The sequence below is a fragment of the Vicugna pacos genome, chromosome 17 (genome assembly GCF_048564905.1).
Source record: "Vicugna pacos chromosome 17, VicPac4, whole genome shotgun sequence".
NCBI classification, from domain to species: Eukaryota; Metazoa; Chordata; class Mammalia; order Artiodactyla; family Camelidae; genus Vicugna; species Vicugna pacos.
In genome coordinates, this window is record NC_133003.1 from 15,477,465 (window position 1) to 15,502,653 (window position 25,189).

General features: G+C 45.3%; 2 long non-coding RNA genes and 1 other non-coding gene across 13 annotated transcripts in view; 1 reads left to right on the forward strand and 2 right to left on the reverse strand.

The window, feature by feature from the left end:
• Positions 1-8,319: 8,319 nt before the first annotated feature.
• Positions 8,320-17,961, reverse strand: LOC140686726 (uncharacterized). The gene is made up of 3 exons (XR_012060579.1): positions 17,772-17,961; positions 15,288-15,449; positions 8,320-8,668 (listed from the first exon to the last, which is right to left on the reverse strand). It is a non-coding gene; the product is annotated as an uncharacterized lncRNA (long non-coding RNA).
• LOC116283906 (uncharacterized) overlaps positions 17,589-25,189 on the forward strand; it is a 194,003-nt gene continuing 186,402 nt past the window's right edge. For all 11 annotated transcript variants that reach the window (XR_012060577.1, XR_012060569.1, XR_012060568.1 and 8 more), the window contains exons 1-2: positions 17,589-17,698; positions 18,691-18,785. This is a non-coding gene — a long non-coding RNA (uncharacterized lncRNA). The remainder of the gene's footprint in view (positions 17,699-18,690; positions 18,786-25,189) is intronic.
• LOC116284038 (U2 spliceosomal RNA) lies at positions 18,369-18,560 on the reverse strand. Its single transcript, XR_004193827.2, has one exon. It is a non-coding gene; the product is annotated as a U2 spliceosomal RNA (small nuclear RNA).

The following is a 25,189-nucleotide window of genomic DNA, read 5'->3' on the forward strand; positions in this document are numbered from 1 at the left end:
TCTAAAGTAACGTAAAAATTAATACACTTTGCCATAGTGAGCATTCCTTTCCTTCAGTTTTATATGAAAAGATGACTATCCCCCACATAAACAGAAAGCTGACTTGACTTCTTATCAATTACAACTCTATTCTTGGGATCCAAACCCTTCTTGTTCTAAGCTACACTATGGAAATTCCTAGTATTCACTGACAATGAAGGGTGCTGTTTCCAGGTAAGTGTTCTGCTACCCCTAGGGTTCTCTCCTGCAATGACACATTGAATGTGGGTGGTGAGAGGGAAGCACTAAGCTAAAAGGAGGCTTCACCTTGCCACAGACTTTTGGAGAGTCTTTGTAGTCATGCCCCCAAAGATTTAGACCTTGCCTAAGCACTGTTTATTTGCAGAAACTGTCCCAGGCTCTGGGACTGGCCTGGGTTCAGGCCAAACCCAATAAGGGGGATAGTGTGGACATAAGAATATTGGGGGCCATTTTTGTCTCACTGAACCTACCCAAATTTACACTAGTCTTTGGGTCTCAGAAGTGGGAGGCTCTGTGTATTTTGGAAACTGGGTTTTGTACAGACAGCACCACTGACACATGGGTCAGACACATCCTCGGGGATCCCTGGGCTCACATGAGGAAGATCTCAACAGCCAGACTCAGAAAAGGAGAGGAAGTGAGAGGCCAGAACAGGCAAACAAGACTCTGTGGGCTCACAGCGGCAGAGGCTGGGCTGCTCCTCTTCCTACCACATTATTTTGCAAATATTCCATGTAATGTTTTTTCTGAATATCCCCTGATTTGGCAGAGGCACCTTGGCAGCTGGGAGAACTGAGGGGGCTCTGTGGTGGGGGCTGATTTCTTGAATGCTCATAAATTCTGCATGCTGCGGGTACAACCAGCCTTGTCACCAACACGCACTCTGAAAATACCCTTATGAATCCTTTTCAGTCTGTGCCTCTGCAGAGAACAGGGGCATCACCTGAAAATTAATCACATGGTCTCCCGAACCCACAGCGGGGTGAACGAGGTACTGATGGGCTGAACCCCCCAAATTTGGGTCTCAACCCCCAGAGGCCAACATTGAAAGCCCACCAGCAGGGGTGGGAGCAGAGGTGTGATGGAGGCAGGAGAGGAAAGGGAGAGAAAAGTGAGAAAGCCCGTCTCCCAGCAGAGCTGCTGCTCTTCTCTGGGGAAAGAAACTGATATGAGGAGGGTTGGAACAGCAGTGAGCCACCGGGCCAAGTACAGCTGGGTTCAAATCCAAGTCTTCTTGCTCACCAGCCACATGACCAGAGGCAAGTTATCCAGAGCCCTGAGCCTTGGCCTCCTCACATGCACAGCAAGGAAAATAACGACCTTGGTGAGTTGTTGGCCAGTTAAGATGATAAATGTGAATAAAAAGGCACATAGCAGGTCTTCATGCCAGTTGTTGCTTTTACTTTTCATTTTTAATATATTTTTATTGAAGTCTAGTCAGTTTACAATGTTGTGTCAATTTCTGAAGTACAGCACAATGCTTCAGTCACATAGGGATTTATATATTTGTTTTCATATTCTCTTTTACAATAAGTTACTACAAGAGATTGAATATAGTTCCCTGTGCTGCAGAGTGTAAACTTGTTGTTCATCTATTTTTTATATATTAGTTAGTATCTGCAAATCTCGAACTCACAATTTATCCCTTCCTACCCTCTTTCCCCCTTGGTAACCATAAGTTTGTTTTCTATGTCTGTGAGTCTGTTTCTGTTTTATAAATAAGTTTGGTTGTCTTTTTTTTTTTGTAGATTCCACATATAAGTGGTATCATTTGGCATTTTTCTTTCACTTTCTGGCTTACTTCACTGAATGACAGTCTCCAGGTCCATCCACATTGCTGCAAATGGCATTATTTTATTATTTTTTATGGCTGAGTAGTATTCCATTGTGTAAATATACCACAACTTCTTTATCCAGTCATCTGTCGATGGGCATTTAGGTTGTTTCCATGTCTTGGCTATTGTAAATAGTGCTGCTATGACATTGGGGTGCATCTGTCTTTTCAAATTAAGGTGCCTCTGGATATATGCCCAGGAGTGGGATTGCTTTATCACAAGCCTGATTGCCACCCTGAGAGGAAGGTCCATGGGGAGCCATCTCTTCCTTCTGGGATGGCTGTGGGGAAGGGTGACAGAAGAGGGGAAAGGCCTTGTGGCTGGTGAGTCAGTGGCAGGGTGGGGCTGGGGGCTGAATTCTGGGTTCCTGGTCCGAAACTCAGTCTAGTTAAAGGGCCCAATTCTTGATAAGCTGTGGCCTGAATGGCTGGAGGAACTGGACCAGCCCTGTGGACATCTTGTGTTTTAGTCTCTGACCCTTGATCACCTTGCCTGGGAGAGGTGACTGAGCACAGGGAAGCCTCGTTTATCTGACTTCTGCTTCTCTGGGTGGTGGGTTTATCTGGACAAGAGTCCTCTGCTGGCTGCTTGTGTCTCTCCCACACTCCTTTCAGGGCAGGCCCTGCCCCTGGAGATGCTGCAGCTCTGGCCTTCTTAGGACACATTTCTCTTAGATTATTCAGGTGTGTGTGTGTGTGTGTGTGTGTGTGTGTGTGTGTGTGTGTGTCCTAATTCAGATTAATGGGAGGTCTGAAAGGTGGAAAAACTCCAATTGGAAAATGAATCAGAGACAATAACCACTTCACAAAGACAACACCCCTACCCAATCTTTCTCTTTTTTGGATAAACTTGAGGCTAATCCCAGCTATCACATCATGGTAACATCTTGGCCTTTCCATACTATGCATGAAAGTTATTTCAGGGTAATTTTCCCTCACAAAATGGAGTTCTTTTGAAGAACTGAGCTACCCAAAGTGAGACAGCAGCATGGGGAACAGGCAGAATCAGAGGACTTAGGTGCAGTCGGCCTGAGCCTGTGTCCTGGCCTGTGCCTCTGGGGCTGTGTGACCTGGAGTAAATCTCTTACCTGCTTTGAGCCCTACTTTCCTCTTGGTTTGCTTACTTTAAAAAAAAACCTTTTTCTAATTCTTAAACAGCTCTATTGAGATATAATTTACATACCATAGTTTGTCTATTTAAAATGTCCAGTTCAATGGTTTTAAGTATATTTTAAGAGTTGAGCCACTGCATCATGATATAAATTTAGAACATTTTTGTCCCCAAAAGAAAATACTGATTAGCAGTTGCTCCCTGTCCTCTTGACCCCACCCCATCCTCCCCCATCCCCCAGCTCTAGGCAACCACTGATCTACTGTCTGTCTCTTTGTCTAGTGTGGATACATCATACAAGTGGAATCATAGAATATGCAGTCTTTTCATTTAGCATAATGTTTTCAGGTTTCACCCATGCTGTAGCATGTAGTGTCAGTCCTTCTTTCCTTTTTATTGCTGGATAATATTCCACTGTATGGATATACCACATTTTGTTTATCCATTAATGAGTTGGGGGACATTTATGTTGTTTCTATTCCCCCTACTTTTCAAAAACATTGACATATAGTTGATTTACAATGTTATGTTAATTTCAGGTGTATAGCGAAGTGATTCAGTTATATGTGTGTGTGTGTGTGTATATATATATATATATTTCAGATTCTTTTCCAGTATAGGCTATTATAAGATATTGACTATATTTCCCTGTGCTTTACAGTAGGTTCTTATTGTTCATCTATTTTACACATAGTAGTATGCATCTGTCAGTTTGCTTACTTTTTGTATGTGCCTCACTTTTTTGCAGTATTTATGTTCTGTTCGAAACTGGAATTGTGATATGTTTTGAAGGTGAATAAGAACTGAACATTGAGGTTTTAGATGATGATTAATAATCATGCCTTGGATTAGAGCCACCTCTGGATCATGTCAGGGTGTCAGGAGAAAGGTAAAAAAAATTCCCTGAGGTTTTATATTGAGCAAGATTGAGAGGAACTGAAAGTTTTTGAACAAGGAAAGATAAGTGAATGTCCCTCATTTTTGATGTCAAGAATCAGAGCAGTGGCGAAATAATGGTCCCACACTGTCTGTAGTGTGTGGCATGGCCACGGGTCATTCTCAACAATCTTCGAAATAGATCAACCCAAACCTGTTCTTCTAAGTTTGTCCTGCTCAGAAAGAGCAACAGTGGCGGCCACTGATGGCCAGGTGCCCCGGATCAGTCTGTCAAGAGTTATAGAGTTTCCTCCAACAGGCCATTGTTCCTGCATCAGAGGTGTCCTGGCTATGGAGAGCCTGCTGTTTGGGAAATCCTCCATCAGGTGGTGGGATTGTGCAGGGACGGGGCTGGGGGAGAGTGACAACTTTCCCTGTTGGACTGTGTCTCCCACTTCTGCTTTAAGGCCTAGGGGGTGGGCTGTAAATGGGAATGGGAGGTCCTGGACATGGACTCCGATGGACTTTGGTTGATGTCCTGGATGGCCAGGAGTTTAGCAAACAGGGCGGCCCTGACAGAACCCCCTCTCCCCATAGATCTCAGCATATATGATGAGCTCAACGCAGGGGAGGGAGAAAACAGAGGTTCTTGGATCCAAGTGGCTTGTCCGAGGCCTTCCTCAAAAAGGCTTCATCACACTGTTGTTGGTGCAGGGCTTCTGACCCCAGAGGAGGTGCCCTGTGCTCCCACCTACAGTTCCTAAACTCAGGACCCCTTTTGGAACATCTGTCAAAAAGAGCACAAAGTAAGTATCCTACAAATACTCCGTAAACGATGTCCTTTATGGAACCCAAAGCTGTTGTAACAATTATTATCATGGAGTGATTTTATTCGTCTCAAATGGAGTATAGAGAAACCTCTCCCTGATAGTTGGATGCAAGTTCCTGTCATTGTTCCAAAGAAATTCTCCCAGGAACGTAGTTCATGGAATCTCTTCCTGACGATGCTGTTTTTCTCCATGTGTTTACTGGCGAAGCCCTCCAGCGCCGTATTATCCCCAAGAGGCCTTACAGTGCGTAATATCAACCTCTTACTCCCTTTAAAAAGGCAAACAGTCTTGGTTGTTTGCTTGCGCTGTGGTGTTTGGGATGCTTTATTATCTTTACTAGGCACTGTGAGAAGTTCAGAAAAAGATGAGATTTCTGGTCCTGGCAAAATGGAAGATCAGAAATGCTAAAACCCTCCTATTATGAAACAACTAAAAAGTGCCAGATACAAATGTTTACATAAGGAACACAGTTTTAGATGTGTGGATGACCTTGTAAGAAAACGCAGGAAGTCGTCCGAGGCCAGGGACAGGGTGGGAACGGGAATGAGGGCAAGGATGTGAGCGCTGACACTGCTGGCTGTGTGGAGGCCCCTGCAGCCACAGACACAGAGGGAGACAAGCCGTCAGTCCTGGGGAGAGTGGGAGGGGGGCCTTCACTCCATACGAAGCTATGATTCACAAAGGGCCACACTTTTTGTGAACCAGGAAAAACCCTCCTTGCAAAGGAAAAATGCAAGGAAATGTCTCTGTCTCAGCCTCGTCTTGATTCTGAGTAAGGTGAGGGGAAAGTATCCTCTGTGAATCTGTGCACCCAGGCTGGCCCTTGGGTGGGGTTGGTGCCTAAATGCCTTTACTTGCAAGATGTGAAGTAAACAAGCCGAGAATTTTAAATTAACATGGGCCCTGGATGGTCAAACCCTCCAAAACCTGGAGGAGCAAATGGAGACCATCTCTAGACTCAAAGAATTCTCCCTGATGGAATTCCAATGATCATGGGCTCACACACACACACACACACACACACACACAAATTATAAAACTTACAAGGAAACAAGGCAACTTGGGAAAGTCAGGAAAAACTCTTTCTCTGTTTCTCTGTACTGTTGGTGCTCTCAGTACCTCACTTCTGGCCACCAAATGTGTGAGGTTTTCCCTCATACTAGCAATTCTTCGACACCAAATGGCTGTTCTACAATTTAACTCCACTCTAACCCTATCTACTTGGAGGGAGCCTCAGATCCCACAGGTTAAGGGCTCAGTCCCACAAGACTGGCACCACTTCAGATGCCAATCACAAGTCCAAATTGTCACCTGTGCTTCTGACAGATTGACTGTAAATTGGAGGTTCCCACAATCACCTCCTTGGTTTCAGTAATTCATTAAAGTGGCTCACAAAACTCAGGAAGACATGTTTACTTACTAGATTACTGGTTTACTATCAAACGATACAACTCAGAAATAGACAGATGGCAGGCACACATAGGGCCAGGTAGGCAAGATGGATTAAACCACTGGCCACTGGTGATTAATTCAACCCCCCTCCCCAGGTTGGAGGTGGGGAGGGGAGAGCGAAGGAGTATATCTGAAAGTTCCAAAGTTTTGGTCATATAATTGGCCCCTGTGGCAACCACCCCCCATTTTTAGGGGCTTTCTAAGTCATTTTACCATCAACAAGTGAAAATGCAACCTACTGAATGGGAGAAAACATTTGCAAATTATATGACTGATAAGGGATTAATATCCCTCATACATAAACAGCTCACACAATTCAACATCCAAAACCAAACAACCCGATTTAAAAATGGGCAGAAGAACTGAATAGACATTTTTTCTGAAGAGGGAATGCAGAAGGACATTGCTAATCATCAGGGAAATGCAAATTAAAACCACAATGAGATGTCACCCCACACCTGTCAGAATGGCTGTCATCAAAAAAACACAACAAATGTTGGCTAGAATGCAGAGAAAATGGAACCTTGGTACCCTGTTGGTGGGAATGTAAACTGGTACAGCCACTGTGGAGAACAGTATGGAGGGTTCTCAAAAAACTAAAAATAGAACTGCCATATGACCCAGCAATCCCATTCCTGGGTATATATCTGAAAAAAAACAAAAACAAAAACACTAATTTGAAAAGATATATGCACTCCAATGCTCATAGCAGCATTATTTACAGTTGCCAAGATACAGAAGCAACCTAAGTGTCCATCAACAGATGACTGGATAAAGAAGATGTGGTATATTTATGCAATGGAATATTAGCCATAAAAAAGAATAAAATTTTGCCATTTGCAGCCACATGGATGGACTTGGAGGGCACTATGCTAAGTGAAATAAGTCAAACAGAGAAAGACAAATACTGTATGCTATCACTTATATGTGGAATCTAAAAAATACAACAAACTAGTGAATATAATGAAAAAAGCAGACTCACAGTTCTAGAGAACTAACTAGTGGTCACCAGCAGTGGGGGGAGTGGCAATACAGGGGTGAGGGAGTTGGAGGTACAGACTATTGGGTGTAAGACAGGCTACGAGGATGTATTGTACAACATGGGGAATAGAGCCAGTATTTTGTAATAACTGTAAATGGAGTGTAACCTGAAATACATATATAAAAAAGTCATTTCATTAACATGAACTCAAGTGTGGCTGAAAGGGACTTGTTAATGAACAACAAAAGACACCTACAAGCTAGTTCTTATCACTTAGGAGATTCCAAGGGTTGTAGGAACTCTGCCAGGAAGGGATAAAGGCCAAATATATTTCTTATAAATCACAATATCATAACAATATACATGAGAAGCAGATGCAGTAAAGCCTCAGAGATCAGGACTATCAGATACAGAATATAAAATAAATATTCCTACTGTTTTTAAAGAAATGAAAGAAGGCATCCAAAACATGAACAAGGAGGAAGAGAGTGAAAATGACCAGAAAGGACAGAAAAAGGACCAACCTGTACTATTGGAAATGAAAAGCATAACAATGGAAATGAAAAACCAGTGGAAAGTAATAATGAAAGTTTAAAACTCAGCATTAAGTGTTCAATAGCTGATTCGGGATAGTTGAGGCAAGAATTAATGACTTAGGAAAAAAAACATGAATTAATCAGAGACTCTGGTACAGAGAGAAGCTGTGTAGAGTGTAAAGTTATCCACGTTCTAATTTGAGTTCTAATTTGATTGAGAGAATGGGGGGAGGTAATGGTCAAAGAACTAACTGATGAAAACTTTCTAGGGTAGATGAAAGACACGTATTTTCAGAGTCAAGAATCCCCTCAAATTCCTTACCTGTAAACGGGGACATGAATCTCTACCTTGCTGAATTTTGGGGGTTAAATAAGATGAGAGATGTGAAAATAGTATACGATCATCAGACTGTAACCATTTCAGCTCAGTTCTGTTCACCAAACAATTATTGAACACATTCCGTTATAGTGAGCACATACAACACTTGCTAAGTAACGCGGCCTTCTAAGCTCCAAGTGTGGTTGGCCCTTGGACCAGCACCCCTGTGGCATAATCCAGGAGTCTGTAGGAGAGGCAGTGTCTCAGGCCCTGCCCCAGACCCACTGAATCAGAAGCCACATTGTAACAAGACTCCCAGATAACCTGTCTACACATTACTGTGTGAGGAACAGTGACCTAAGCACATGAATGAATTCATTTAATCCTTAAAACAACTCTTCGATTCAGATCCTGACTCCAGAGCCATCCCCCAGTCTTGGAGTCCCGATACCCAGTACAAAGCCTGGCCTGAGGTGTGGGCCCTGAATAAATACACATTTGGCTCCTTTTCCTGTCTGGAAGTTGGCGAGAGGGCTGCCAAGGACAATACAATATCTAGGGAGGGTCCATAGGGTTTAAGGGGAGTTGAACCCCTGAGTCCTGGGGCTTTATCTCATTCAAGTTCACAGTGGAATGGAGCGAGAACGTGGAGTTTCTTACCCCCAAGCCCTGCAACCACTTTTCGTCTTGATCCATTCATTCAGTTCCTGCAAAGGAAGAATTAAGAGTCAGAATAAAAAAATCACCAAGGCTTGGTGACCCAGTCTTTCCCTTCGGTAGGCAGGTGTGTTCATGTTTGTAAAAGTGGCCTTGGGAACCGTGGATGGGGGTACCGCCTCGAGAGTCAACAGCCTGGGAAGAGCTGGAATCCTCTGTAAACTGGTGGATGGATTGCTCTTCCTGTGTCTCGGAAAGCCTGTGCTCCACTTCTGGGTGCCTCAGCGTTCGCCCAGAGGGAATCATTAATCAGCCCGATCACCTTAATTAAAGCTCTCCAATATTTCACCGGAGATTAATATCTATTTGCAAAGAGCTGAAGTTTCAACTGTTAGGTGCAATGAGCTCAAACTCTGAGTTACAGATGCTCGAAATTCCATCAGCACCTCCAGGGCAGAGGCATGCGTGGGATGACTCTGAAGGTCTTATGGGGCACTTTCTGTGTGTGGAATAATTATTCCTACTGGCCATCATCACTACCACCAACATTGTACTGTAAATATGGCAACTACTGTTACTGGGCACCAGGCCCCGGGCGAAGTTCTTTTTGGGCGTTACCTCACTGAATCTTCACAACCATGCAATGAGGTAAGACTTATCATGCCTATTTCACAGATGAAATGGTTGAAATTTCAAAAGGTTAAGCAACCTGCCCAGCAGCAGAGCTGGTGAATATCAGAGCTCGGATCTGAATACAGCTTGAGTCCACGTCTTTAAGCAAGATGCCAGGGTTTCATTATGATTCTCTTTATGTTTGGGACCCTGTGACTTTCCCATAAGGGACTTTCCCAATCCCTTGATTGGTAAAGGACTGTATCTGTGAGAATGTTTCCTGCAGCAGATACCCGAGTACATGTCTCTATCTGGCTTAAGTGATCAGGAAATACATCCCCTCATACTGGTGGACAACAGTCCAGAGGAAGTGGGTATCAGAGAGGGAGGTGCGGATGACCACGGTGGCTCTGGCACTGGGTCTCTGTGATAACTCTGGCTAGATCTTCCTCTGTATGGGCATCATCCTCAGATAAGCTCCCCTCGGATGAGCCAGTGTGGGACCTGGTGTGCTGTGCCACAGCCGGGGGAAATGATCTGGGAGCTGCTATTCTGTCTTAACGTGGAAATTCTATCTTTTTTTAAAAAAGTCTTTAATTTTATTTAAAAATTAAAAAAAATATTTTGGGGGGTGGTAATTAGATTTATTTATTTATTTCAATGGAGGTACTGGGGATTGAACCCAGGACCTCACACATGCTAAGCATGCACTCTACCGCTGAGCTATACCATCATCCTTATGGTTTTAACTTGAAATGGAACCATGGGTGGACTCTTGGCACTATAGCAGTGGGTGAGTTATAGTCAGAAAAATATCCTTATGATGTTCTTCATTCCAGAAATGTTTCTGAATGGCTGAAACAAACTCTTGTCATAAGAGTTTGTCATAAGAACACTGCACTAGGGTTCAGAAGAATAAACAAAATTACACCTGTAAGGGATCCAGCCAGAGCCTGGCGTGTAGTAGGTACTGAATAAAAATGGTAGTCGCCATTGGTACCATCATCACCATCATTACTTCCACACTATCTGTTTATCAATGATCTTTGGCAGGGCACTGAATGCCCATGAGCTTCAATTTTTGAATCAAGGAGTTTGATTGCTCTTACCTATGAAATGGAAAACAGTACCATCCCACCTCATCTTCCCCTCCTCGGCTCAGATGAGTAAAGGCAGTGGATGTGCTTTGTAGAGTCATGTATTCTTCAAACGTGCGGTAGTGGCGGAAGGCTTTGGTGGTGCCTTGCTTTGAGGAATGAATTAATATTTTCAATAAATGTTAATTGAGTATCCCCTACCGTAGAACCCTGTGCTGGAAGTCAGTGTTGAGTAAGCTCTCTTCTTGGCCCTCAAGGAGCTCATAGTCTACGGATGCTGAGAAGTAACCAAGGAAATACAATAAATGTTACTGTATATGCTGGTCCAGGGCTCTCTGAGACCCCAGAGGAGGGCAGCAAACTCAGCGTGAGTGGGACCAAGAGAGGTATCCCCAGGACATGACACTTGAGCTGAGTCTGATGGGGAAAGGGGGAGGTGGTTAGAGGCAGTGTGGACAGTCAGGGAGAAGACGGGGAGTAGCACAGAACTGGACTCCGTCCGGCCTGGCTAGAGCGTGGCCCTGGGGGCACTGAGATGGCAGGAGAGATGGTTGAGGGCAGATCCCATGGGTGCCACCTAAGAATTTGGAATTTGTTCAAACAGCAAGCCCTTTGCGGTGGCACGGAGACCAACAATTGCTTCAGCTGCTTTGTGGAAAATGAACGGAAGAGGGAGAGACTGGAGCCCTTAGACCAAGCAGCAGGCTGTGCAGTAATTCAGGAAGAGGCAGGGGAAAAGAAATGGATATGTTTGGGTTAGATTTAGAAAATCAAATCAATAGGGCTTAGTAGAGAGGTGACATAGAGGGTGAGGGTGTCACCAGGTCTCTGGCTTGTGTGAGTGGCTGAGGTCAGAGAGATGGGGAAGAACCAACTAACGGATGCTGTCCACTTAACAGGAGTCTAATGGATTCAAATGCCACTCAGGAAAACCTCCCAACGATGGCTTTCATGAAAATCTGGATTGGAGGCTAGAGCATCAGTGTGGCTCTGAATTTCTGTGTCCTTGGTGAAGATGGCTTGGCAAACAGGACAAAGCAGAGGCTCACACGTGTGCCAAGTGGACAAGTCCATAGATTCTGATAATTGGTATTCTGTCAACCAAGACGGGCAGCAGGAGGGCTGTCTGTGTTTTGTGGCATTTGCTTGCGGAGACTCAGAGTGATTTGAATGTCTTTGCTGCTTGCCGATGTGGCCACGTGGTAATGCATTCCTTTGTCTTGTCCAACTATTAATAAATATATTTTGCATAGAGCTGTGAGCGCCTTTCTGGGAGGTCTAAGGGCTTTGAACAGGCTCTGGCCGAGGAAGAATTGATCTCTGTGGGGGAGGAAGCGGTATCTCTGTGTCACACACCAAGCCCCTCAGCTGAGGATTTCAGAGCTGCTGACAGTGAGAAAGGAGATGACTCTCACAGCTTTTCCAGAGGTGATGGCATCTCCTGAGATGGCTCAGCTGCCGTACTGGGACTGGGAGCCAGCACCTCTGACCCCCACCTGAGCAGAGACTGGAAAGACCAAACTGCATCTACCTGAAGTGGAGCTGGGCTGAATCAGAAGGAACTTGGTTTCCTTCCACCTACCAGGCTGCTTGCTACTTCTGATTTTGGACAAAGGGGTCCTGGGTGGAGAAGTAGAAAGAAATGAAGAGGGTGTGGTGGGTACAACTGCCAGGGTAGGTGTGAGCTTCTGCTCACCTTTAATGTTCCAAATGGCCCAGGGAGGGAGACATTCTCATTCTATTTAGAGACGAGGAGTTGGAAGCCAAGAGATGCTAAGACCTTGCCTAAGACCATTCAGTAAGTCCCAGAGCTGGGATCTCCCCGCAGTGCTGTCTGATTTTAAAGTCCAGGCTCCTCTCTCAATCAGATGCAGAGGAGAGAGGACAGAGGAGAGAAGAGCCCCAGGAAACTAGGGTGGCACTTAGGATTCCTCATGCAAAATGGATACAGTGCCACAAAGCTCCACCCTATCCCCAGGGAATCAGCAAGGGTCAAACTGCTGAACTAACAGAAACCATGAAAATGAACGACAGAGTTGGGTCCAAAACAGCCTCGAAGGACTAACAAAAGGTCAAATCCAACAAGATGATATGGAATGAATGTTATATATTAGCCAGATGCTTGAAAGTAATGTGGTCTAGACCCGCCCATGCATTTTATAGGTGCTTTTCACATAGGATCTCGTTTAAAAAGCACAGCGACCCAACGAAGCAGGCACTGTTACCCAACTGACGGACAAGAACACAGGTGTAGAGAGGCTAAGTAACTGGCCAAGGTCACACCACCAAGTAAACAGTGGATCCAGATCTGACCCAGAACCAGGCAGTCTGATCCGAAAGTCCATCCTCTTGACCACCATGCGCTGTTAGTTTCCGACAGCAGCCAGCTCAAAACCTGCTTGTGTGGAACATGAGATGGGCTCCCATTAACATCAGGGAGGAATTAGGATGCTCACCATTGCTGTTGTTATTGAACAACTTAAAACACAGAGTAAACAGAGCAAGGGACTAAGCAGAATTAAAGCTGAGCTAATCATTCCTCACAGATGATATTATTACCACCAACCCCCACCACGACGAGATTCAACTGACAAACCACTGACAATAATATAAGATTACAGTACAAGGGCCATATTTTAAAACAGCGGAATCAGTGATTTTTCTATGTCAGCAACACTTACAATTTTTACTTAAAAAAACTCATTCAAAATAGAAATACAAATATAAAGATCTTAGGGATAAATTCAATGAGAAATATACAGAAACAGCATATAAACAGATGACAAAAAATTTTTCCCAGAGACATAAAAGAAAACATGAATAATTTAAGAGACATACCTGCTCAAGAGAGGGGAGACCCAATAATTATGGGTGTCAGTAATTCCCATATTAATCTCTGATGCGTTGTTAACAAGACAATTGTTAACTCTATGTCAGTATGTTTTTTTAAATCGAGATAATACTGATCTACGGGGTGACAGTAATTCCCAAATTAATGGTTTTGTACATTTCTTTTAACTGTATTTTTTAATATAGGTCTTTTAATTGAGGTAATACAGGTTCTTGGTTAAAAAAAATCAAATTGTACAAGAAGGTTTATAAAGGTTTAGACACTGTTTCCTACTTTATCCTTCCCACCCTGAGCCCCACTCTTCAGAGACAGCCCTTATTAACATGTTTAGCTATTTCTTCTGAAAGTTACCTCCATATTTTAAAGTCGAGACTGATCAATTTTGGAAATTAATTATTGACCTCCTGCTATGACAGATGGAGACTTACTTCCCTCCCACCACCTCTCCATCTCTCCCCAGTGGCCCAATATAATAATACCACTCTTTATTTTTCCTACGGGTTACATTTGTCACTTTTGGAGATTGGTGTACACTGTTTCTTGTTAGGTCAATAATAAGTGTCTTCTGCCTCCTCATTTGTTAAGATGGAGGTGTTAACATCCCTACAGACTTCCTACCCCTTTCCACTCCATTATCTGTACATTCATGTCTGCATTGGCAAGGTGGGAGGATGTTTCCGTTGTATTCTTTGGTCCTGAAGTCATCTTGCTTGACTAGGTAGATTTTAAAAGTGGAAAATCATTAAACAGTGATTGCATTATCGTGACTGTGGAAACACTATTCACTGCAGAGCCAACTAGTGTGCTGTAATGGCAGTGCCTTCCTTGAACAGGCTGCTTTTACTTTTCCTGGAGTTAAAAAAGATCTTTCCTTTTGTTTTTAAACTGTCTTCCTTTAGTCCAAATTCTATAAGGTTTAAGACCTCTCAAATCTCTCCCCCAGACTCCAGCCTTCCAGCCTCTGTCCCTGTTTGAGCTGATTGCCCGTCTCTCCAAGACTTCCCCTCACCCTCTGCTGACTCTACTGTTTCGTGGGGGCCGTGTCTGTTCCCTTATTTGGGGGGGGCCTCACATCCTAGTGAATTCTTAAGAAAGAACAGATGGGGGGTAATTTTTCTCACTTCCACATGACTAAAAATGACTCGATTCTATTCTAATTCCTAATGGCTTTAACTCTCATTGATAATCATTGTCCTAATCACTCCATTCGGGACTGCAGGCTGGTAGATTTTTCAATTTTTTCACTCCTTCTATATCTTTTAGCTTCTTCTGTAAAGAAGATTTAAAAAAGAAATCATCGACTAGATGTAAAATGCTACTCCTAAAAAGCAGAGAATTGCTTAATTTGTCTTTTAACAATTTGCAGGGTAAGGAGCTGGTGAAAGCGTCACAGGTCAGGTTTTGTTGTTGTTGTTTTTGTTTTTAAATGTCAGGTGACTGTATCTGTGGAACCGAAAGCAAAAAAACACCAGGCTGCCCTTCCATGGGGCTGATGCGTAAGCAATTCACTGTAATTTCTGGATTTTGTCTTGTTTGAGAAGGACAGGGAGGGTCCTGTACCAAATGGATTCAAATCCCAAGCCATTGCTTCAGCACAGGTAGAGAAGGAGGACAGATCTGATGTCCTGGGAAAGCTTCCCGGCCTCTCCAGTGGTATCAAAGAATACCGTCGGCACCAGCTCGACCCACTGTAACTCTGGCATTTTAAAATTTCATGCTCCAGATGTTTTCAGAATAATTGCTGTGCCCAGTGAAGCTGTGTCCGCCTTAGCAAAGGTGGCTTCCTCCCTGTCCTCGAGTAGGGGCTTGTATAAAGGGAAAAAGATCCCTAATGACTCTCCAGTCCTATTTGGTTAATCTGTTGTGTTGCAGTGAATACCCCTGGGTTTGCAGTTCATCGGAGCTTTGCAGTAAAAAGAGAAAAGAAGGACATGTAAAGTGTTTCGTAATCCTCTTGTCTCTTTGAGCAAAGATGGTACTTTCTGGTTCAGAGGAACTCTAGCATAGACAATCTGCCTTATTTCGTTTGTCCTAGGGGAAAAAATACAGCTAGCACCTGAAGTGGCCTCCTTTCCTGGTGTGTGTGCCTATGTGAACACATTCACCTACCTCTCCTTGGCCGTAGAGTTCATTTCTTTCTCAACACAGATGTGGGGTTTCTGCTGCTGTCTGGACCCTGTGCTGGACCCGGGAGCTGTGGAGATGGGACACAGATGGTGTGACCATAATCCAGGGGTGGACAGTCATTTCCACATGCTCCCAGGAGAGTTTCTGTGGGCAAGACACAACTGCTCACAGAGGGTTCCCTTATCAGGAAAATGACAGGGCGGGACTTGGCAGAAGTCCCGTGTCACAGCTTGGGTACCGATTAGGCAGTCAATAAGCATCACCTCCACACCCCCCCGCCCCCCCCCCAACAAAGGCAGTCCCTCAAATCTCCTCTAGTTCTATGCTTGGCGTGTAAGATGGTGGTGGGGGGACAAGGGGAATGGTTCCTATCGAAGCAGATGAGAAAGCTCTGGACTTACGAGCAGTGCTGTTCATAAAATGGGAAGAACTTTGGAGATGACTCCTCACCCAGAAGCCTATCTTGGGGAAGAGGTCACCAGAAAGGTGGAGCTCATGCCTCTCATGATTCCCATTTGCTCTGCCATTTTTTTTCTTCCAAAATGAAACTAAACTTACGCATTTTTTCCCTAGTACTTGATTATTTAAAAAAAAAAGTCAAACACGATAGAGAAAGGCCAAGTCCTCTTATCTCATGGAGAGAACTACTATTAATAGCTGGATCTATAGTCATTCAGCCCTAAAAAAATGAGTATTATAGAAATGTGAATAACTTAAATTTTATTACATAAATATAATCTCTGATTCTGTTCTCTTTTGGAACATACAAATTTATGTATTCCCCTGGGCCCGTGTAACCCTGTATCACCAGCATCTTCCCAGGTCTGCCTATAATTTACGTGGAATGCTACTGTCTGGATTTCTGCACCCCTCTCTTCCTCCTGGCTGGTCTAAGGACCTGGCATCATATACCTGCAACTCCTTGCTGAGTTCTTGCCGACTTCTCATCCTAACAAGCTTCCCCAAGAAGGAGGGTTGGGGACAAGCTTACATGGGTTTTAGTAAATGTTTTCCTCTCCGTAAGTACATATCATGGTGATGTTTTGAGAGAGGCTGTGTCCCAGAGCAGGAGGACCCCAGCAGCACCAGGACCCTGACTTGTGTTTTGGGAGCCCCACTGTTAATATAGTATTTCCTCCATTGTTCTCTTCCAGAGAAGGTTATGTTTGCAAAGCTTTAAACCGGGTCTCTGCTCTTCTGCTCTGGCCTCATTTTCTTTCCTTCCTCGTTGCATTTTTGATTGGAGTATCACTGAGACACAGGAAAGTGCACACATCTGTATTTACAATATCACTTAAGTGTTACTGGAACCATCCGCACATCCACCGCCCAGATCAAGGTGCTGGACATTCCAACACCTATCTCCCATCCCCGTGCTTCCCCTTCCTGGCCTCCTTTTTTACTGCCCACTCTGTAGAAGCCTTTCTGGCTGTCTGTGGGGCCAACAGTACCAGAAAGTGCATGGCCGGGCCACCGCATTTCCTATCCTAGATGTCACTGCCCGCCCCACCCCCCCGCCCCCAGGACCTTTTCCAAAGAAGTCACCAGCCTCTTTTCCTTTAGTTCCTTGGTTCTTCCCACGTCTGTTTGCCTGCACCCGCACTTCGGCTGGGACCCAGATCCAGACCAGAGCTCAGGGCAGCAACCCCCCTGTAGACCCGACACAATCCAGAAAGGGTTAAACTCAGGCGAGCACCAGCTCCACTCAGTTAATCCGGGATTCTCGGCACTGATCTCCGCGCCTGTCATTTGCATTTCTCTCCTTTGTGAGGGCTTTTCTTCCTCCCCGTCCGCGGGCCCGGGCGCCCGCATTAGCATACGGCGCCCCGCGAGCCGGCTGCAGGGCCCCCGCTGTGCACCAGCCTGCGCAATCTGCAGGCGCCATCAATTTTTCAGCACTTTTCTCATTTCTCATTACAGTCAGGCCCATGCGGCTCCCACTCAACACCCTCCTCGGCCGTCCTGCCCGCGAGCTGTCGAGCCAGGGGCTGTCAGGTCCCTCCCCGACCCTCCCTGGCATGCCCTCGCTTGTCGAGGCTCCCACCATAATTAATCACAGTATTAATCCTGGCCAAGTCTGTCTTCCTGAATAATTATGTCGACACGCTCTGGTGCCTGGGCCCGAGAGAAATTTGAGCAACCTTGAGCCCCGGACGGCATTCCCACCACCAGGACGGCCATGAGGGCCCGGGCTCCTCGCCTACCAACCCGGGCGCACACTCACGTGCACGCACGCACGGATGTGCGCACACGCACAGACGTGCACGCGGGCCGGCCCCGCGCACACGGCACAACGCCGGAGGCCGTCGTGGGCAGCGGAGTGGTGGGCCTTCCTGGAAACAGCATTTCTTTTCAAACGAGGAAGTGTGGCCGTGCCATGAAGTTATCTTTAGGTACCGAAGTGGGTGGTTGTCATAGCGATATGTGCATTATTAAGAGAGTGTTCACCCCGGCAGCTAATCTTACAATGAAGCTGGCTCATTATCCCCATGAGGTTGAGGCAAAGTTGGCTTTTCTCTCGTTTTTGCTGTGGGCCTAGGGTCCAGTGGGGCCCCCAGCTCTGGGTCCAAGCTGGTTCAGGACTCCCAGCATGCGTATTTTATTTGGTTACCCCGTCCTCCTTCCCTGCTCTTCTAGGGGACAGAGTTCCTGGGGCCTTTGCCTACGATGTGTACCGTAGCCGGCACCTGCTACAGTTTGTGTACTTAAGAGCGCCTCAGAACTGTGTTGGCCCGGGCAACTGGAGTCTCTGAATTAAAATTCCAGGTTGGCCTACAAACAGTGGTTCCTCTGCTTTTCTCCTATACCTGTTTCTCTTGCCTGGAAACCTATCTCAAGGACCAAATAATGCCTTTTGCAACATGACCACCATTTAATGGGGACTTCTTTATTTCCCAGTGGGCGTTGCAATTCTCTGAGTCCCCAAGATTCATTAGAAGTCCACTATTGCCGCAAGTTTAGATGCCTGGAGACTCCTCCACTTTATGACTAGATGTCGGTTAATTTTAAGTCCCTTTGGAGATTGTTTGCCGTTGCTTTTTTTGTCTGTCTCTGTTTTTTTTTTTTTTTTTCACCGTTCCTGAAAGTACTGCAATGCGAGGTCGTTAAGTGGAGTGGACGGAGCAAGCTCCTATTCCAACTCCCTGCTCCAAAAAATCCAATTAATATATTGTCCTCGGATAGAGGATGTATCAGATATTAAACTGATAAGAGCAGATACTACACTTGATCTTAGCCAAAAGGCCGAGAAGCGACCTGCTTGGGTTTTTTTTGTAGATTGCCACAAAGGTCTATTGGGTTTAAGTTTAGATTTTGTGCTGCTTGTAAGTTTCAGCTTTCCTTTTCTTTTAAAATCATGCTGCTTCTAATTTTGCTCACCATTCAGGTTAGGGGAGCATCCTCTACAAAGGGAAAGGAGAAAGCAAAGTAAGCTGCTGCCAAATATGTTCTCCAGTGAGATGGTCACCATGGATCTGAGAGGTTAGTGGGGAGAGGAAATGGCTTGTACCTTACTTTACTGTTCATTGTTGTGTCATGGTGAGCAGAGATGCTGCCTTCCCAGGGACAGCCCCAGCACTGATACCCAGACGCCCTCAGCACTGCCCGTCTCCAATCTGCCAGTTCCTCCAGAGCCTTCAGCAGCCCGCCCTGCAGCTCAACGATGGGCTGTCACTTGGTGGTAGGTTTTCTCAGAGCTCTGTCCGCTGACGTGAGAATCACTGACTAGAAATGCAGAGCCTAGAGTCCCCTTGCAGACCCACTGGAGCTGCCATTTTCAACAAGTTCCTCAGGTAAATAGGATTCACGTAGATTATTTTTCATGGACCTCTTTGTTTAATTTAATAGCGTGTTTCCCTTTCCTTTCTCCCCTTTTTAAAGTCATACAGGGATATGGTGAAGCTGGTTCAGTGAAAAGTAGAAATAGTCCTTAATCCCCAGGCTCCCTCCTCAGGGACTCCTACATTTTTCAGTTTTTAATATATCTTTCCAGAGGTGTTCTTTGCATATATATTTATATAAATCCCTTTAAAATACACAAATGGTGACATCCTGAATACATTGTTCTGTCACTTGCTTTCTTCCCCATGCACTATATCTTGGCTATGGTTTCATGTCAACATGTTGAGGTCTTCCTTTTTTTTTTTTAATGGAGTTATAGTTGATTTACAATGTTGTATTAGTTTCTGGTGTACAGCAAAGTGATTCAGTTATGTACGTATATATTCTTAGCATATTCTTTTTCAGTATAGGTTACTATAAGATACTGACTGTAGTTCCCTATGCTATACATTAGGACCTTGTTGTTAATCTATTTTATACATAGTAGCCCATATCTGCCAATCCCAAACTTCTGATTTATCCCTCCTCCACCCTTTCACCCTTGGTAACCATTAGTTTGTTTTCTATGTCTGTCTCTTTCTGTTTTGTAAGTAAGTTCATTTGTATCATTTTTTTTTTAGATTCCACATTTAAGTGATATCTGATTTACTTCACTTAACATGATAATCTCTAGGTCCGCCCATGTTGATGCATTTGGCATTAGGATCATTTCTGTAGTTTGTTCCTTATTTCTTAAAATGGCAGTACAGTACATTTTGTATGGGATGTAGTTTGTGGGTTTTGGATAAAGCTGATGTCTGATGCTGATCAGGCGTCCTTCCCTGCTTAAGCTTTAGGAATAGGGTCTCATAAAACTGCAGCCCCTGGGAAAAGGGAGACAGTTGATTTCTTTTATCCCTTGCTTTTGAGCATAGGCTAGCCTGTCTTGGTCTGGGTTCCCCTTAGGCTGACTTGGAGACCAGGATCTCAGTGTGGGTAGTTTATCTGGGAAGTGGTCACAGGGAACACCTGTAGGAGAGTGGTATTTACACACCAACCCCGATTAGCCACTGGTGGCTGACTGGTTGTTGGTGGGAGGTGGGGGTGTTAAATTTCCCCTCACTCTGGTCTGCCTCCCTGGGCAGATGGGTTCCAGTGGCCAGAGAGAGCAGATCTCAGGCAAAGAGAGGCAGGTGCCAGCAGCTGGAAGCAGGCAGGTATGCACTGAAACGGTAAGGGCAGGGGAGGATGGCTGGCGTCCCAACAGTGGCTGCTGCACACCTGGAGGCCAAAGTGTCCAGGTTCATCTCTATACTCAAAAAGAGCAATTGGCATGGATTGGGGTATCAGAAAGACAGATTCTCAACTCCTCTGGTTGGTGACCTTGGATGAAGTGAGTCGTTCAACCTTTTGGAGCTTTACTTTTCCCATTTGGAAAATGGGGTTAATAGCACCTACCTCCCAGGAGAGTTTCAAAGATTAAATAAGATTTCTGGTTTTGGAAAAGGGGCTTCTGAGGTCCGAATGCAGGAGATTATTGTTACTGTACAACAGTAACATCCTGGAAGGCAGGCAGTTTGCATGCTTTAGAACTCGCCTGAGGTCACCACATTTGGTAAAATCAGTGCTCCTGTTCCCTAACGTCACGCAAGTTATTCTCTAAAAATGCCCAAAGTCAAAGTCAGACCAACTCAAATGGCACCAAGATGCCAATAAAAATAGGAATAAAATGACTCCCAGGGAAATATTTTCTATCAGGAGAGAAGGGAAACCCTTTAACCTTGCAGTAGCAGAAATATCTTGTTGTTTGACCCAAAACAGCCTGAATTTTAGAGTCAGAATGATGCTTAAAGTTTGCTCAGTTCATTGGTTTCAAGCACTTGTAGCGTCAGAACGTTTTCTGTATTTTATTTTATTTTTAATGGAGGTACTGGGGATTGAACCCAGGACCTCGTACATGCTAAGCATGCGCTCTGCCACAGAGCTGTACCCTTTTCCCCCATAACTTCTTCTTTAAAAAGAATGGTACTCAAAAGCTTTGCTGAATGAAAGTGGAGTGATCCTCCGGTGGAGTTTGCTGGGGACCCAGGCCCTCTCTTGGGGTCCTGTCACCCCCGTCAGGCTCAGGCTCTTTTAGGCTCCGTAGGCACAGTCTATAAGCAACTGGTCTGATACAAAGGAGCAGATGAAGCCCCATGTCATTCTAAGCTGGGGCCTCTTTATTGTTTTCTTTCTTTCTTTTTTTTTTTTTTATTAAATTGAGTTATAGTCAGTTTACAATGTTGTGTCAGTTTCTGGTGTGCAGCACAATTTTTGTCATGCATGGTCATACATACGTTCTTCCTCATATTCTTTATCACTGTGAGCTACTACAAGATCTTGAAAATATTTCCCTATGCCGTGCAGTTTATGCTTGTTTATCTATTTTATATATACCTGTCAGTATCTACAAATCTCGAACTCCCAGTTAAGCCTGGGCCCCTTTAAATGATTGAGAGAACCCAGGCCAAGGTGAATGAAACTGGCAGAGACCTCACCCCCTGGCTCTGGTTCTCTGCTTTAAGGATAAGCTCTTGAGTTCCTTTTCCTCCAACCCGTTTTGAAGTTTGGAGCCCACCTTGAAGCTCCCAGCCTAGTCCTGGTGCATTTGTCAGCTCATTTGCCTTCCAGCCCAGCCGGCTCCTTCCCCTGCCACCTTCTCTCTCAGGCACATAAACTGGCTGAAACCTCTGTTCCCACTGGTCCCAAGGGACTGTACTGCTAGGCCACCTCCCTCCCACCAGGCCTTAGGGGAGGGGGTGTGTCTGGAGAGCAGAGGGGACTTGCTTAGGGTGGCAAAGCTTCTGCAAGCGCCTAGTGCAGAGCGATTCAGGCCACGTGTAGTTCCCTGTAGCTGTTAGTCCACTGCTTTCAGGCATCTTCTGTTTTGCCTTTCCTCTTATCCAAATAAGCCGTCTCTGGGAAGCCTTGTCGTTGTTCCAATATCAGCCAAATGGTACTGGGGAAGGACACCCTTGGCTCCTGATGGGCATGTCTTTTCTCCAGGGGAGGAACAGATGGAAATGGGACTGGATGTTACCATAAGCGTTGGCGGAGAACAACTGATCTTTCTACTGTAACTGTGCCATTTCCTGACAGGTTGACCCCTTAAGCCTCAGTTTCTGCACTTGTAAAGTTGAGATTGGATTTGGGTTGCTTTGAAAACTGCACAGAATGGCATGTGTGAAAGGGCTCTGGAAAGAGGAGAGGCTTCAGAAATGGAAGAGGTGTCTTTATTATTGTGCCTTTTTGATGGCTGTGGTGTGGAGGTGTAATTTCTGTAAGGCTGAACATCCACCTCACAGGTAGCCTGGCGTGGACTGCAGAATATAGCTGCTTCTCCAGGGAACCTCACCTTGTCTGGAGAGAGCTGTGCCCTCCGGCTGCCCCTGACCAGTGCAGATGGGAGTGGGTGGATAGATGCCCCATCCTTTTCAGTGCTCCAGTGGGACGATTCGGAAGCACATCCTCGATATCTAAGAGGGTTCCCATCGTGATTAAGCCCCAGGGCTGCTCACTAACACATCCTTTACTAGGTGTTCTCCGTTCCCTATCTCACCCTCTCTCTGTCCTCTCACCCCTACTTTCTGGGGTCTTCTCCAAAATAAACTGCCTGCACCCTAATCCTCGTGTCAGGGATTTGTTTCGAGGGAACCACAACTAAGACACACAGCCCCGTGGGCAGCAGTGGGGGAGGGCTGAGAGAGACATAGGGAGATCAGAGGTTACGGCCTCCCACAGCTGAGGAGGTGATAGGATGCAGGGGATAGTGGTTCTTGCTGAGCAGCCCAGGAAGGATGTGGGTCCCAGGAAGCTGCCTGTCCCCTACTGGCATGACCCCAACTGGAGCCCAAGCCTTCCAGCCCTGGGTTTGCTGGTCCTCAGAGCATTCTCTGCCTGAGCCCACTCAGGGGCTCCGCTGAGCACAGTGGGGTGGGGACAGAGCTTGCAGGTGTTCCATGCCGCAGCGAAGCCTCAACCCCTTAATTCAGTGCACACCTACTGAGCACCTGCGCCGTGTGGAGCGTTTGGAGCTGAATCTGCTGGGAATCTGTCACATGCTCCAAAGCAGTGCGACGAAGTTAAACTACAGAAACACAGGGTGGGGGAGGGAGGGCAGGAAGTTTGGGAATGAACTTAGTGCGTGAACTTGAGCACGCTGAACTTCTGGGTCCCTGTTTTCCATCTGTAAAGCCAGTGGTGGGAGACTGGCAGATCTTGGTGGGTTGTCACAGCTCGGAAAGTCATACATGACTTCTCTTCAGTGACTCCATTACTGGGGACACCTGGCAGGGATAAGTCAGGCCTGATTGAAGATTAGTTCACAGCTTGTACACACCACCTCTGGAGCGTTGCATGAGAAAACGGTTCCCAGCCCAGCCTGAGCATCCTGCGAGGTGGTTCTAGCCTGAGTCCTGTCCTGTCCTCCTCCCACTGAAACCTCCTGCTTGCAAGGCTGTGGGGTCACATCTTGTTGACACAATCAACTGAGACCCTTCCCAGCTCCTTATCTTTTTTTCCTCTCCCCCATGGAGGTTTATATATAGGTTTCTGGCCCCAAGTCAGGCTCCAAGTTGGGGAAGGGGATAAATTATTTTTCAGGCTTCACTATTAGATCAGACTGGACTGTCTTAATACTTCAACATAAGATAAGGTACGGACAGGATACACTCCCTTTGAAGGCTCTAGGGGAGACCCTTCCTTGCCTCTTCCAGCTTCTGGTGGCTCCAGGAGTTCCTTGACTTGTGGCAGCATCATCCCGTGTCTGCCTCCATCTTCACACAGCCCCCTCCTCTGTCGCCACGTGGCTTCCTCCTCTGATCTGGGTCTCGGCGTCGCTCTTGTAAGGCGACCAGCCAGTGGACTCAGAGCTCACCCACATAACCCTGGATATTCTCACGTTGAACTCCTTCACTTGATTGTATCTGCAAACACCCTTTTCCCGAATAAGATCACACTCAGAGCCTCCACGCAGACATATCTTTTGAGGAGTTGCCGTTCAACCCAGGACAGTGAGGCAGCTTCACGTCCCCTGAGTGGTGTGGAGCATCCAGAGGGCCTGCTGTGCAGCCCAGGGAGGGCAGGGGCAAGCGAACTCCCTGAGTTCAAGTTACGGTCAGCCTGGTGGAGTGAGCTTGAAAGAGAAATTGGGTTGGGTAATAGAAACCGAAAGAAAGTTATATTCATTAGACACCTGTGTTTGTAGGCTGAGGTTTCATTTTATTTTTTTATTGAAGTAAACTCAGTTATAATGTGTTAATCTCTGGTATACAGCATAATGTCCCAGTCTTGCGTATATATACGTATATTCATTTTCATATTCTTTTTCATTAAAGGTTATTACAAGGTATTGAATGTAGTTTCCTGTGCTATTCAGAAGAAACCTGTTTTATTTGTTTTTATATATAGTGATTAAGCTTTGAAAATCTCAAACTTCCAGATTTATCCCTTCCCATCCCCTTTCCCCCTGTAACAATAAAACTGTTTAATATGTCTGCGAGTCTATTTCTGTTTTGTAGATAAGTTTATTAGTGTCTTCTTTCTTTCTTTCTTTCTTTCTTTCTTTCTTTCTTTCTTTCTTTCTTTCTCTTTCTTTCTTTCTTTCTTTTTCTTCCTTCCTTCCTTTCTTTCCTTTCTTTCTGTCTCTCTGTCTCTCCTTCCTTCCTTCCTTTTAGATTCCACATGTCCATGGTATATAGTATTTTTATTTCCCTTTCTGGCTTAATTCACTTAGAATGACAATCTCCAGGTCCAGCCATGTTGCTGCAAATGGCATTATTTTATTCTTTTTTATGGCCGAGTAGTATTCCATTGTATAAATATACCACAGCTTCTTTATCCAGTCATCTGTGGACATTTAGGTTGTTTCCATGTCTTAGCTATTGTATATAGTGCTGCTGTGAACATTGGCGTGCATGTATATTTTTTAATTAGAGTTCCCTCTGGATATATGCCCAGGGGTGGGATTGCTGGATCATATGGTAAGTCTACGTTTAGTTTTTTGAGGACTCTCCATGCTGTTTTCC